Source organism: Theropithecus gelada, chromosome 6 (genome assembly GCF_003255815.1).
Source record: "Theropithecus gelada isolate Dixy chromosome 6, Tgel_1.0, whole genome shotgun sequence".
In the NCBI taxonomy this organism is placed as follows: Eukaryota; Metazoa; Chordata; class Mammalia; order Primates; family Cercopithecidae; genus Theropithecus; species Theropithecus gelada.
In genome coordinates, this window is record NC_037673.1 from 110,849,291 (window position 1) to 110,865,301 (window position 16,011).

The following is a 16,011-nucleotide window of genomic DNA, read 5'->3' on the forward strand; positions in this document are numbered from 1 at the left end:
GGTTAGAAAGACAGCAATTTAAGAAACTAACATCACAAATAAAAGAACTAGAGAACCAAGAGCAAAACAATCCCAAAGCTAGCAGAAGACAAGAAATAACCAAAACCAGAGCAGAACTGAAGGATACTGAGATATGTAAAACCATTCAAAAGATCAAAGAATACAGGAGCTGGCTTTAGGGAAAAAAAAAAATTAATAAAAATAGACCACTAGCTAGAATAAAAAAAGAAAAAAGTGAAGCTCCAAATAAACACAATCGGAAACAAGGAGAATATTACCACTGACCCCACAGAAACACAAATAACTATCAGATAATATTACAAATACATCTATGCACATAAACTAGAACATCTAGAAGAAATGGATACATTCCTGGACACATACTCTCAAGAGTGAACCAGGAAGAAACTGAATCCTTGAACAGACCAATAATGAGCTCTATAAATGAGTAATAAATAGCCTACCAATCAAACAAACAAACAAACAAACAAAAAAAAAAACCCCAAGACCAAGCAGATTCACAGATGAATTCTACAAAAAAGAGCTGCTACTATTCCTACGGAAAGTATTCCAAAAAATTGAGGAGAAAGGAATCCTCCCTAAATCATTCTATGAGACCAGCACTTTACCAAAACCTGGCAAGAAAACAACAGAGAAAGAAAACCTCAGACCAATATCTTTGACAAACATCATGACAAAAATCCTCAACCAAATACCAAACCTTAACCAAATACTTCAAGCCAAATCCAGCACTACATAAAAAAGCGAATCCACCACAATCAAGTAGGCCTCATCCTCAGGATGCATGGTTGTTTCAACATGTGCATTCCTTTGGGTATATACTCAAAGAAATATAAATCATTCTATTATAAAGACACATTAATGCCTATGTTCATCAAACAGTAGTCACAATAGCTTGGCCAAGACATGGAATCAACCTAAATGCCCATCAATGGTAGACTGCATAAAGAAAATGTGGTATATATACACCATGGAATACTATGCAGCCATAAAAAAGAATGAGATCATGTCCTTTGCAGGAACATGGATGAAAAAGTCATTATCTTCAGCAAACTAACGCAGGAACAGAAAACCAAATACTGTATGTTCTTACTTATAAGTGGTAGGTAAACAAAGAGAACACACGGACATGTACAGGGGAACAACACAACTGGGGCCTATTGGAGGGCAGAGGATGGTAGGAAGGAGAGGATCAGGAAAAATAACCAATGGGTACTAGCTTTAATACCTGAGTGATAAAATAAGCTGTAGAGCAATCCCCCATGACACAAGTTAACTAGATAACAAAAGAGAAAACCTAGATGATCTTGAGTATGATGATGACCATTGGATTATAACACCAAAGGCATGATCCATGACAAAAATAATTGATAAACTAGACTTCATCAAAATGAAAAACTTCTATTCTGTGGAAGACAATCTCAGGAGAATGACAAGACAAGCCAAAGACGAGCCACAGTCTGGGAAAAAATATTTACAAAAACCACATCTGATAAAGATTGCTACCCAAAATACACAAAGAACTCTTAAAAATCAACAACAAATAACTCAATTAAAAAATTAGCCATAGTCCCTAACAGATACCTCACCTGAGAAGCACAGGTAGAAAATAAGTATATAGAAAGATTCTTCATGTCGTGTGTCATCAGGGAATTGCAGATTAAAACAATGAGATATTACTGCGTATCTATTAGAATAGTTAAAATCTGGAACACTGATAACACCAAACCTTGGCAAAGATTTAAAGAAAGAGAAATTCTTATTTATTGCTGATGTGAATGCAAATGGGATAGGTACTTTGGAAGGCAGTTTGGTAATTTGTTACAAAATCTAAATATACTGTTACCCTATAGTCCAGTGATTGCTATTCTTGGTATTTACCCAAAGGAAATGAAAACTTCTACTATCCACATAAAAACCTGCACGCAGATGTTTATAGCAGTTTTAATCATATTTGCCAAAACTTGGAAGCAACCAAGATGTCCTTCAGTAGGTAAATTAATAAAGTGTAGTATATTCAGAAAACAAACGATCATTTAGTACTAAAAAGGAATGAGTTATTCAGCCATGACAAGACATAGAGGAACATTAAATAAATATTATTAAAAGCAAGAAGCCAATAATAAAAGGCTACATACTGTATGCTTATATATATATGACATTCCAAAATATAACAGATGCTGGCGAGGTTGTGGAGAAAAACAAATACTTATACACTGTTGCTGCAAGTGTAAATTAGTTCAACCATTGTAGAAAGCAATGTGGCAATTCCTCAAAGAGCTGAAAACAGAACTACCATTTGACCCAGCAATCCATTACTGGATATGTACCCAAAGGAATATAAATTGTTCTACCATAAAGACACAGGCACTCATATGTTTATTGCAACAATATTCACAAAAGCAAAGATATGGCATAAATTTAAATGCCCATCAATGGTAGACAAGATAAAGGAAATACGGTACATATATATACCATGGAATACAATGCAGCCATAAAAAAGAATGACCTCATGTCATTTGCAGGAACATGGACGGAGCTGGATTTCATTATCCTTAGCAAACTAACGCAGGAACAGAAAACCAAATACTGCATGTTCTCACTTATAAGTGGGAGCTAAATGATGAAAACACATGGACACAAAGAGGAAAACAACAGACACTGGGGCCTATATGAGGATGGAGGGTAGGAGGACAGGGAGGATCAGAAAAAAATAACTATTGGGTACCAAGCTTAGTACCTGGGTGATGAAATAATCTGTACAACTAACCCCTGTGACATAAGTTTACCTATGTGACGAACCTGCACGTGTACTTCTGAACCTAAAAGTTATAAAAATACAGAAACCAAATATATGGCATTCTAGCAAAGGCAAAACTATGGAGACAGTAAAAAGATCAGTGGTTGTCAAGGGATCGGGGTTGTGGAAAGGGTGAATAGGCAGAGGATAGATTTTTTTTTAGGGCAGTGAAAATACTCTGTGTGATACTCTAATGATGGATACACTTTATTATATATTTGTTCAAACTTATAGAATATGCAACATTAAGAGTGAACCCTAAAGTAAACTATGGAATTTGGGTGATTATGATGTGTCAATATAGGTTCATCAATTGCAATGATTGTACCACTCTGGTGGAGGATACTGATAATCAGGAGATACTAGGCATGTGTGGGACTAGGGAATAAATGGGAAATATCTTTACTTTTCTCTCATTTTACTGTGAGCCTAAAACTGCTCTAAAAAATAATCTTAAAAATTTGAAAGTATAATATATAATGGTTATATTCTCAGAGAGTGTATATATAGTACAACTATATAAAACAGAGGGTGAATAAGGAGAACATATGCATATGTTTTTATTAATCATATTGATTTTTGTAACATTTGTATTGTTATTCTGAGACTATAGTGCATGTAACAAGAAATAAAACAACTGAGTATTTCTGGAATATTTTAAGACATACATCTGTAACATAGAAAAGAAGAGATAAAAATCCTGTAGTCTAAAATTTGAGTTAGAAGAATCAGTATGATTTCATGAGCTGTTTTATACAGGTAGACACATACACTGGTCAGAAATACACTGTAGTTCTAACCACTGGAAAAGCCTAGACAAAAAGGACCAACTCAGTAGCATTGAACATCTTTAGTGCACATATTAATATTCATATCCTAGTTTCTAAGAAACCAGAGCTTCTTGGATAATTGCTGACTCCAGGTCAAAGGCAGAAAATGAACAAGATGATCCTGTAACACCTTGCCATTTCAGGTAGTCACAAAGCTCTCAAGGACAATTTGAGCCATGTCAGAAGACTCAAGAACCAACTTGAAAAAGTTACTATGGGCCAAATATAGGGAAATTTGAATTTCAATAAGGATAATAAATGTGATGAGTTAAAACCCGTGAAATATGTTTAAATCTATGAGTTCAAAATAGCATTAAAATAAACTAATTTGTCACTTTCAGATGATGCTAAAAAAAATCAGTTCATTATTTTAAACATCAGTAAATAGAAGGAGAGGATCAAATATTTATCTTGGTTAACCAGCCAATAGTGAGCACCACTTACTGATTCATTCTTCACCTCTATCCACCCTGATAATTATTCCATGTATCCATGTATTGTGCTCTTTATTTCAGCGATCACGCATCCCATACCAAATATTTCCAATTGTTTTAAAATATAACTCATTGTTCTTATCCATATTTATTGTAGCTTACCCAGTGTCTTAAACATGTTTATTACAGTTATTTTTAAGTTTGGGTTCTATATGTTCCAATAATTCTGCTTCAGGTTGTAGGTGTTTTTCCATTAATTGTCTTTCTCTTAGAGCTAAGATCAGTAGACTTATTTTCAGTAAGAGGTCAGATAGTATTTTTGGTTCTGTGAACCAGATAGTCTCAATCACAATCATTCAACTCTGCCACTGTAGTGTGAAAGCAGCCATGAACGATGGGTCAATGAAAGTGTGGGTATGTTTCAATAAATCTTTATTTGTGGGCATAAAATTTGAATTTCATATAACTTTAATGTGTCACAAAATAGTATACTTAGTATACTTCTATTTCCTTCACCTACTTAAAATGTAAAAATTCCTCTTGTTCAGGAGCCATATAGCAGCAACAAAGGGCTGGATTTTGTCCGCAGGCTACAGTTCGCTAACCACTGTATCTAGCAGTTGCACTCCTCAGGTATCTGGCTATTTAGACCTGTGAGCTTATGTTTCCCTGAGGATTTTGTCTGCTCCAAATCCCTCTATTTCCTGTACATAGGGAATACTAGTACATATTTAAATAAATACTTGTTTGGTTAGGAATTAAAAATGGGTTTAGAGTCTAACTTGCTGTTAATCCTTCTGTAGAGATCCTAAAAGGACCTAAAGCACTGAGATGGGAACAATTTGCTCATTGTCCCTCAGATTATTATAGCAAATACCAAGGACCTGGTTTTTTCAGTTCAACCTATATCTCTGATAATTATTTGATCTCCAAGGCCAGCATCCTCAACTCTTTCTCTGCTCCATCTTCACATTGCCTTTGCCTCTGTATATTTTCAATCTCCCTCTGCCTCTCACTCTTAAGGACATTTGCAACAGCATTCAGTTTTCCTACAGATAATTCAGGAACATCTGCCCGTTTTAATATTCTTAGCTTAATCACATCTGCAAAATCCTTTTCCAAATAAAGTAACATTTACAGATTCCATGGAGTAGGACCTGACATCATTAGGGTGTTCTTTTTCAGTCTACCTCATGGGCTGTCCACAGGTTTCTATTTAAGGTTATATAGACAGACATCAAGCTTGCCTAGTTTTTGAACCAAACTGTATTATTAGCAAGGTAAAACTCACACATAAGGAGAGAAAGCAGAGCCAATACTCAGGTGTCTCTAAAGAATATGTGCCTTCACTTTCTAACAAGCCAATGGCCCACTTCCCTGAAACTTCCTGACAGATTTTCAGTGCATTAGAATAAATTTTAAAAGCCTTACCATGACCTGCAAACCCAGCAAAACCTGGCTGCTCCTTGCTTCTGTGGCTTCATCTCATGCTGCACTCCTCCGTGCCCAGGAGCTCTTTTGAAACAAGAACTTAGGAAGTACTTAGCACTCAACGGGGCTCTATACTTGCTGTCCCCTCTGCCCGGAAGTCTCTTGTCCCAGATTTGCTCTGTCATCTCCTCCTTTTCATTCATGTCTCAGTGTCAATGTTATCTCCTCAGAGACACTGCTCCGTATTATTTTCTTCTATGTCTTACAAGCATCTACAATTATTTTATTAATTTGCTTGCTTATTTTTCATGAATCTTAATAGAATATAAGCTCTCTGGCAGTAGGAACCATACTTGTCTTTGTTTCCTAACATAGCCCAATACTTAGCACAGAATTCATTCTCTCTCATACTGGACTCTTAATAGAAGTATGATGAATAAATCAATAAAGTATATATACTAGACAAAGGAAATAATTTGAAATTTCACTATAGAAAACCTCACAAAAACATCTCTACATGAAACCCTAAGAGAGGGAATGCCATTTGTATAAAAGCGCAGAGGTGGCCTTAGGTGGTGTCGGCATTAGGTGTGATTGTTATCTCAGAGAAATTGAAAGCTAGGAGTGAAAACGTTATTTCTAGTTTATAGTCACATTTCGACATTGGTAGACTTTTTACAGAAAACAAATATCCTTAATATAGATATGAGCTAATGTTCTGAAGAGAAAAATCTTAATTCATTCTAAAGATAATGTAATTACTTTATCCATAAGTGTATTTGACTTAGGACAAAAGGATAGGAGAATAGTGCTGATCATGCTTTATTATTTTAAAATGTTATCTATAAAAAGGAAATCTCTTCCAAATTACTTTCTAAAAAGTTCCCTTAAGATGTACATTGCAAAACTGGGACAGGTGCTACTTTCGAACATACAATCACAAAATCATTATGTTGCTGGTAATATTCCAAGGGATAAAGTTCTTCAAAGACAAAATCATTAGCTACTCGATAGCTCTTCTTGCTTGATAGATGATAGTATAATCAGTCAAAAATACCATTTCAGACCAGCCTTAAATTCCAATCCTGTATCCTTCCTTAAATTAATAACAAATAATCTTCTTTTTATAAACCAATTACAGGTAGAAAGTGACATTAAATAGGTTAAGATTTATATAGGATGAAATGGCAAAGAAGTCTATAAATACCTAGCCCAAGTTACCAATTTATCACTTACCATTACGTGACTTTGAACATGTCATGTTCCCTCCCTGGCTCTCAAATCTCTCATCCTCACAAAGAGGGCAATATTACAAACTATTCCTAAGGATATGTCCAGCTCTTGGATTTGGTAATTTGCTTACATTAAATATCCAAGACCATGCTGTGATGTATAATGTCTCAAGCAAAATCTGTGAGAAAGAATCTTGAGCCATGTCATGGTTTCAGAAAGGCTTCTCTACTGACTTAGGAATAAATTTGGGTGAGGAGTGATTATCAGAAAGCACTATGATGGTTTTCCAAAGAAAGACATGGAATCACAAAAGTTGACCCCTCAGTCCTACCGGCCTTGTTCTTGTTAAAATTGAGCATTGTTACCCCAGTTTGAACTCTGGTTAGTGACGTACAAATTGTGATGGCCACACATGTAGCTATTTGCTCAAATGTTATCATGTACAACTAAAATGCATTCCAATCCATTTCTGTATGACTCTTCAGAAGTAGAGGCCAGGAAATTCTGATTTGACTGCTCACTAGACTATCACCTATATGGACTGAATCATTCCTGCAGAATGAATCTGCAGAAGGTTCTCAAAAACCATCAATAATGAGTAAATGACAAAACATATCCTTTTATCTAAAAATCCCCGCTTTTGATCACAGAAGTCCTAATGGTACCTGGTATTCTCATACATATCATAAAAGTAATCACATTTTCTGCTTCTTCAAAAACCTTCCATTTGGGGAGATGCTTGGGCTTATTTCTTGGAAGGGCTCTATAAAATGTTCGTGACTGTATCTTTAAGTACAAACCTGTTCTCTTTTTTATAAGAATGTTTCCACTGAGCATAATGCAGTCTTTATGAATTTTTAAACTGGCATTCTTCTTCTTTTCTCACTAAAATGGAAAATGGGCTTCTCAGGAGCTTTTCTGAACCTTAAAAATTTTAAAGAATATGTTTCCTTTTTCCGCTTCTAAGTTTAGCACCAGTCTAATCATTTCACGTTTTAATCACAGTAAGATGTAAGTTTCCGAAAACCATCACTAAAACACTGGTCGCCCTTTGTAGACTTTATAAAAGAAATGTAACCCTTTTGTGGCCCATTATTCTTATGCAAGGATAATGATTAAAAAAAAAAAAAGAAGAAGAAGAAGAACTTTCACAGGATTGATTCTCTCAGCAGAGCCTCTGGACCTTCCTGGACAGAGCCACCACGCCCCCTTACCTCCAGATGCTCAGGGACCTCACACTGCCGCTACATGCTCCAGATTCCAAAAATCCTGATCTCTGAGTCCTAATCCATGATGCCTGATTCTCAGAGATCCATGAAGAATAACAACCTGACAAACATTCACAGTGAAATTCAATGTTGATGAGAGCTGCCATGTCTCCTTTGATGTATTGGTGTCCTTGGAGCTCCCCAGGAGACCTGAAGACAGAGAGTCTGAAGCCCAGAGCACTGAAGGCACAGTGTTAGGCCTATATGGGTGGCTGGTCCTGCATGTATGCATATAAATAAAAATAAAATATTCCTAAGACCAAATTAAAGTTATGATAAGATAGAAGCCTGCTTATAATTTCAGTAGCATGCCATGTCCTGCACAGAGTAACAGGGTAACAAAAGAATTCTCCCTACTCCAACCTCTCCCAGTGATTCTTCCTCCTAACCACTTTTATCTTAGTGGAGAGAAGAATGCACAGTAAGAAGTGCATCCCAAATTAAACTAGTCTTACCTGCCCCCACCTTAAGGTTCATCCTAGTAGAGAAAACTTTCAAAAGAAAAATAAACCTCATTCCTCAAACCCTGAAAAGCAAGGACTTCTTTATTGAAAGCTTCTTGAGAAGGTAATACAGGGCAAGTCATGAAGTCAGTCTGTAAAAACTTCTAAGACATACACCTCTCTCCCAGTGTCCCACTTGACTTCTTGTACTCTTTCTCTCCCTCTCTCTCCTCCTGCCCTTGGTTTTCTTGTCTCCTTTTTCTCTCTCTTTTCATTCCTTTTATGTGGCGGAACTTGGCCTAATCTAAGCTTACCCTCCTGTCAGTTTTGTGAAGACACATTTCCCCCATCTCTCTCTCTCTCTCTCTCTCTCTCTCATGTGAGAGAGGTGAGGCTTGGTGATAAAAGGATGAGAGACTGGGAGGAAGGAAAGGCCAAAGGACAAGGGGCAGAGTGAACATGGATTTATCACCTCAGAGGCAGAGAGTACGTGCAGAGAAGCCCTGTGTGTTCCACTTATGGAGTCTAGCAGATATGCTTAGCTGTGGTTTAAGTAGGAAAGAACAATGCAGGGGATGGGGAGGCAGGCTTTCCACTTGGCAAAAGTGAACACGTGTTAAGTTCATATAAAAAGTACAAAGTCAGTTGAATAGATCTGTTGTTGGGAAAAGTGGGAAATGGAAAGAAGCTGAATCCAGCCCCTGGGGAAAAGGGCTGCCACAAACCAGAGAAGCTACCCGGACTCCAGGCAAGAGACCATCTTGATCAAAAAGGGAGTTTATTCAGAGGTTACAGAATAGTTTGCAGAAAAGAAGAAAAGCTCCTACGAAGGACAGAAACCAGATCAGCTCCATGGAACTGTCAGGCAGGAATGGTCGGTGCATTTAGGATGCCACCATCAGGATGAATTTGTCTCCATACTTTTTTCTGTTTTAATATAATTTCACTCATGTAGGAATTAGGATTGACATGATAGTGAAGACAGTAATAAGAACAAGCAGGAGATGTAGGAAACACCATGACTTGGAGGCTTCAGGGGCACCCAGGACCCAGCCCTGGAACCAGGATAAGTCCCCTGGGACAAAACTTACTGCTCCTATAATGAATCACTGAATTCATGGAAGGAGGCTAGCAGCTCTTGATATCTCCAACTTTATACTCTCTGAAACCCAGGGGAGCAGGTGCTGATACTTCCAGAGTGAGTCCCTCTAGTGTTTGAGTGCTGGGTGGAAGCACCAAGGAACAGAGAGCAGACTGCTTCTTTTCTTTTTAACAAACAGGACTGTCATACAAGAGCCTAAAGACTAACTGTGGTCATGATTTCCAGGAGGCACCTATGAAAATGCTGGCCAGTCATATGACCTGATTCAAACTAGACCTTTACATTTCTTCCCATTTGACAGTGCTACTGGCATTAACTAGAATTGTAATATGACAAAGACTACCAGACAAAGATCACATGTGCATGTAGCATGGTCTGCTTCTTAGCAAATTTTAAACATTTTCAGAGTTTCTTTTTTTGCTCCTAGTCTTCTCTACCTAGAAAACTTATGTTTTCTAATTTTCTGTGATTCCACCACCAGAGGCAGATAGCAACATAAAATCCTTTGTACTGTGATACTATGGCTAAATACCTTGTCTTCTTCCATAGGCATTTGAATTGAAAATACAAAATACCAGGCTTGAGAAGGTGGATTTAACAGAGAATTTTCTGAGCCTGTAGGGCAATGGGAAGAAGAGTTATTTGGGGGTAGAAGTAATTCTAATACTCTTCAAAACTAAAAATAGACAAAGGAGTCTGCTCATCCACCTCTAAGTAAAGCTGATACTAACTTTCAATTCACAAAAATCTATTGTACCTAGGGCTATAGTAATATATCTGTAGAAAATTTGACTATTCAGTATCACTGTCAAATGCAACAATTAATCAAGCAAACATTGTTTTTCTCATGGGGGAACAAACTGTGCAGCAGTGCTGGATCCTAAGCTGATCTATAATAAGTTGTTTGAAAGTTGTCAGGGAACAAACAAAATTCCCACAACAGAACTACTGTCAAAGGTTCATTTTGACAATCAAGGTGGCACAAGTAAAGGATAGTGAGCCCACACCAAGCCATACTAAAGAGAGGTCATGGCAGTTCTGAAAGAAAAGTAAATGACCAGGAAATTGAGTCCTCATCATGCAAGCAACCGCATGCAGAACTCAAAAGGAACTCACCTCTAACATTCAATATCAGTAGTATTAACTCATACTACTAAAGGGACAGAACACATGGGTCTTATCTTTGTTCCTACAACTACTGTCACAGTTCATTGTCAGAAAATAAAGTGGTACAGATATAATGAATGGAAAATATGCTGCAAAGGGTACTTTTTGGGAGGAACTCTGTAATTGATTGCCATTTCAAAATAATGCATCAATGGCTAATGATAAGTTTAACGATTTAGAAGAAAAATACCAATAATAGTGAGAATGATGTATCATACCAAGATATTAAAAAGTACCCTTGATCACAAATGAAACATAATGCAGAAAAATGTATTATTCTGCTATTAGCCATAGTATTGACAACATTGCCTCAAACAATGTTCTCTAGCATTAAGCTAATATTGTTCATTTGAATTTTACTGGTTTTAGAGTTGTTTTAAAAATTTATTTTGTATTCAGTTTTATAACTAAAAATACTGCAAGCCAGAGTTCTAGTTTTACGTTTGTACATGTTTTATCATAGTCTGAAAATAATTTAAGCCCACTTTGGGAGTTTAGGATATTTTTTTCTTTTAAAAGGCATCCATGAATAACTTAAGTTGGAAAAACACTACATTTTACTAGAATGAGAGGCAACAAAACATGCTTGGTAAGGTCTAGGGCAATGGGGTCAGACTAAGTCTACAATCCTGGCTCCAATTCTTTTCGGCTATGTCATTTTCAGCAAATGCCTTTATCTTCCTTAGCCTCAGTTTCTATCGGTCAGGAGACTGTAATTATAGCATCTCCTTCATAGAGTTGTGGTAAAATGAGATAAAACATAGTGTACTTAAAAAAATAATGCCTAGCTGGTGGTAATTGGTCAAAAAAATGCTATCAATTAAAAGTAACAATTTCGAGTTCTAACAGCTAATCTAACAGACATCAAGAAAAAGCAGAGAGGAGCTGGGTTTTCCATGTGGTCTTTGATGTATGACAAACCATGTGGGAGTAGTATTACGGCCTGTGAACCACTGAACTATGAGACCTAGATGGATCTCATTGCCTAGAAAAGATGCAATAAATAACGAAAGAGCAAGGACATAAAAAAATTGTGTTTACAGATTCAAGCCCTATCACCTCTCAAGTTAATACAAAATCTTCTTAGCTCAACACCCACATGCCAAAGTAAGATGAGAAAGTTAGATAACTTGGTTAATTTCAAGACTGGCCAACTAATTCTGCAGGCCGCAAGTCACAGTTTTACAGGAAGTACCCATAATGTGAAGATGTTCTGAGAATATACAGCATATATAGGTTTTTTTTATTTGTTTGATTTTCTTAATCTTGTCAATGCATTTCTGTGGCATTGTGGAGCATCTTTTGTATGACCCTTGATTCAGACTTAGCATGCTACTAGCTGTATTCTCCATATCGTCTTTTTAACAAGGATAAATGATTTCTCATATAGCAGTGATCCTCAAGTATAGTCTATTTTCCTTCTGATGGGCTCAAAATTGGGAAAAAGTCACTCTCTTAAGTAAACAGCGATGGGAAAATTGGATATCCACATGAAAAGAAAAGAAACTAGATTCCTACCTCTTACTTTATACAAAATTAATTCAAAGTGGATCAAAGACTTAAATCTAAGACCTCAAGCTACGAAACTACTAGAAGAAAACAAAGGAAATGCATCACAACACTGGGCTGAGCAAGGATTTTTTAAATGAGACCTCAAAAGCACAGGTAACAAAAACAAAAATAGACAAATGCAATTCCATTAAATTTAAAAGTTTATGCACAACAAAGGAAACAACAGAGTAAAAAGACAACCTGCAAACTATACAGCTGGCAAAAGGTTAATACTCAGAACACAGAGTACTTAGCAAAAAACCAAATTTTAAAAATTAATTTAAGAAATGGGCAGAAGACCTGAATAAACATTTCTCAATAGAGGAAACACAAATGGCAAACAGGCATATGAAAAAATGCTCAACATCACTAAACATTAGAGAACTGCAAATCAAAATCACAGTGAGACACCTCTGACTCTAGTGAGAATGGCTATTATCAAAAGGACAAAACAAGTCTTGGTAAAGATGTGGAGAAAAGGAAACACTTGCACAATGTTTGTGGGATTGTGAAGTAGCATAGCCATTATGAAAGACAGTATGAAATTTCCTCAAAAAATTAAAAATTGAACTACCCTATGATCTAATAATTCTACTCTTCAATATATATCTAAAGGAAATGAAATCAATATGTTGAAAAGATATCTGCACCCCCATGTTTCCGCAGCACTATTTTCAATAGCCAAGATATGGAAGCAAACTAAGTGTCCAACAATGGATGAATAAAGAAAATGTGGTACATATACAGCATGGAGCACGATTCGCCCATAAGAAGAACAGAATCCTGTCATTTGTGACAACATGGATGGACCTGGAGTATATCATGTTAAGTGAAATAAGCAAGACACAGAAAGAAAAATATCACATGATCTCATTCATATTTAGAATCCTAAAAGAAAAAACAAGTTGATATCATAGAAGTAAAAAATAGAACAGTGTGCACCAGAGGCAGGAGAGGGAGGGAGAAGAGTAAGATGGGGAGAGGTTGGTCAATGGGTACAAATTTACAATTAGATAGGAGGAATAAATTCCAGTATTACTGCATAGTACAGGGACTATGGTTAACAGTAAGGTATTGTGTATTACAAAACATAAGAGAGGCTTTTGAGAGTTCTTACCACAAAGAAATGATAAATGCATCAGGTGATGCTAACTGCAGTGATTTGGTCGTTATATAACATATATGTATTAAAGCATCACATTGAATCCCATAAATATGTACAATTAAATGTGCCAATTAAAAATTAAAAGTAAAATAAATAAATTGAACAAAAAATGAATGTAAAACCTTTTAGCCATCTGCATAGATCACATATAGCATGACACAACCATAAAGGAATTAGCCAGAAATAGATAATTATTAGAACAAATATATGTCTTAAAAATCAAAATATATATAAATGACTTATATAGAATATTTATAATTTCAGAATATAACTGACAAAATTGAAAAATAAATTCAATGATGAAAGTGCAATTTTTCACACTGTGCTTAACAATAGCTTTTCCTAAAAGTTTATTTTTAGAATGCCCAAAATGAAAAGTGAACTGAACATCTGGTTCTTTCAGTGTCCATTTTGTGCCATAATTTATGGCAAACAATTCATATCCAGTTCAGAAATCTGTGCCCTTGCCTTACTCCAAGAATATTCTTGCACCAAAATACACAGAAATAAATCGTTATTGGAATGTACAGCATCCTCATCATTTAGAACTATTTCCAACAGTTTTCTAGAATTAAATTTTATTATGTCTCCCCGAAAAGGAGACATGCTTGCTATAGTTAATAGGAACTGATTGGTAAATATTACAGTCAATGGGAACTGATTTGTAAATATTACACAACACATTTAAGTGTCCAAAGAGCTAAAGTAATGTACTTTGGAGTGAACATCTAATTCAGTTAACTCTCAGTCATTTAGTGTTTCAATATCTTGGTTGAGAAAATATATTCCCCAGATCAGCTGAGAGAGGGAGAGGTGGAAGCTAAGTGCATGTGAGGGCCTATCTGTGCCTAGTGCACCAGCAGGGCCCTGGGTCTTCCTTCTGAATTTGGAGAATGTGCAATCTAGCCATAATTGGAAATTATTTTACTCTGTATCCATTTAGCTGTGAAATTTTTATTTTGATAAGACAGACAAATCCTTATTCTCTAACAATGCCACGTTTCAGACTCAGTGGGGAAGGATGAGGAGCCATAGTTAAGTTCCTTGTATAACAACAACAACAACAACAACAACAACAGCAACAACAGCAGCAACAACAACAGCAACAACAACAACAACAACAAATCCTGGATAGGTTTCATTGGCTTCTGCTTCCTAGATTCAGAGGGACAATTATTTACAGAGACTGACAAAAATGTTCTTCCTGTTTGTTTTCTTTCTCTTCAAACATATCTTGGTATTATTTCTAAATTTTCAATGTGAGTTTCACAATGGGACCCATCACATTAGTTTCACTAATTAGCGAATCAGCTTTGGAGACCAAGCTCTAAGATATGCCCACTTAATAAAATAGAATATGCAGCAGCTGAACGTGTAAAACAATTATGCCACCAAATACATAAAAAATTATCCTCATCTACTTTACAGATAAATATTTGATAGAAATGCTGAATGGGGTCATGAAAAGAGAAATTAAATCTAGTATGTTAGGAGTTACTGTCAACTGGAGATCAGTCTCATGAAATGTATTAAGAGGTTATAATGTGTGATAAGAAAGGGAGATTCAATGCAAAATTCAAGTTCACACATACGTTTTTCCTTAATAATGAAGAAATCTTTTATCAGAATATAAACAAGCAAAAAAAGTATCTAAATTGCAATTTAGGTCAGCTAACATCTTCTAGCAATATAGAATACTCACATACTGTACTTTATTTATCTAAAAAACAAACATATCATAACTGTTAACCAAAATACCTTGCAAATGTTTGCTTTCTCCAAGATTCCTGATCATTCCTAAAACTTACCTCACACTTACACGATCGGATCATAGATTTCACTGAGAAAACAGAGCTTATTCACCTTTTTCTCCTGCTTCTCACTACTGACCTGCAATTATTTGCTTTTGAAACAAATGCACTATTATTTGGCCCCTCCAATCTCACCAGAGCAGATACCTGTACTCATATACCAGCTCATATCCCAGCTTGCCTTTTCCTGGGTACTATTTTAAAAATTATCTGCCCTAAGGTTTTTTTTTGTTGTTTGTTTGTTTGTTTTTTAACAGGGAAGTACATATTAAAATGGCTCTCTGAGCAAATATAAAAGCAAATGGAATTTTAGAAAGCACTATTCTGCAAGCACTATGAGATTTGTAATATATCCAACAGTAGGCAAAAGCAAATGACAACAAAAATCAAAAAGCAGAAAAACCATTAAAATGATGCTGACTCCAGTGACCATTGGATAGGAATGGAAAAGCAAAAAAACACAGAAGTCCATCTCCAGCACACTTCTGTCTTATATAGGACCTGAGTACTTGGTTTTACCTTTTCCCATTTTGAGAGATTTTTCTAGCAACCTGAGAGGTGCTGAGAGCTAGAACATCCAAAAGGCTAGAACACTTCAAAGGCAGAGCAAGCAGGTTCCTTTATCTATTTTGAGGGGTTTTAGAAGTGCTCCTTCAAATCCAAGTAGGAGTCTACCATATTGCTAGGCAACCATATTGCTAGGCCCAACATTTTAGTGTTTTCCAGTTGGTTCATTGGTCTCTCTCGACATAATT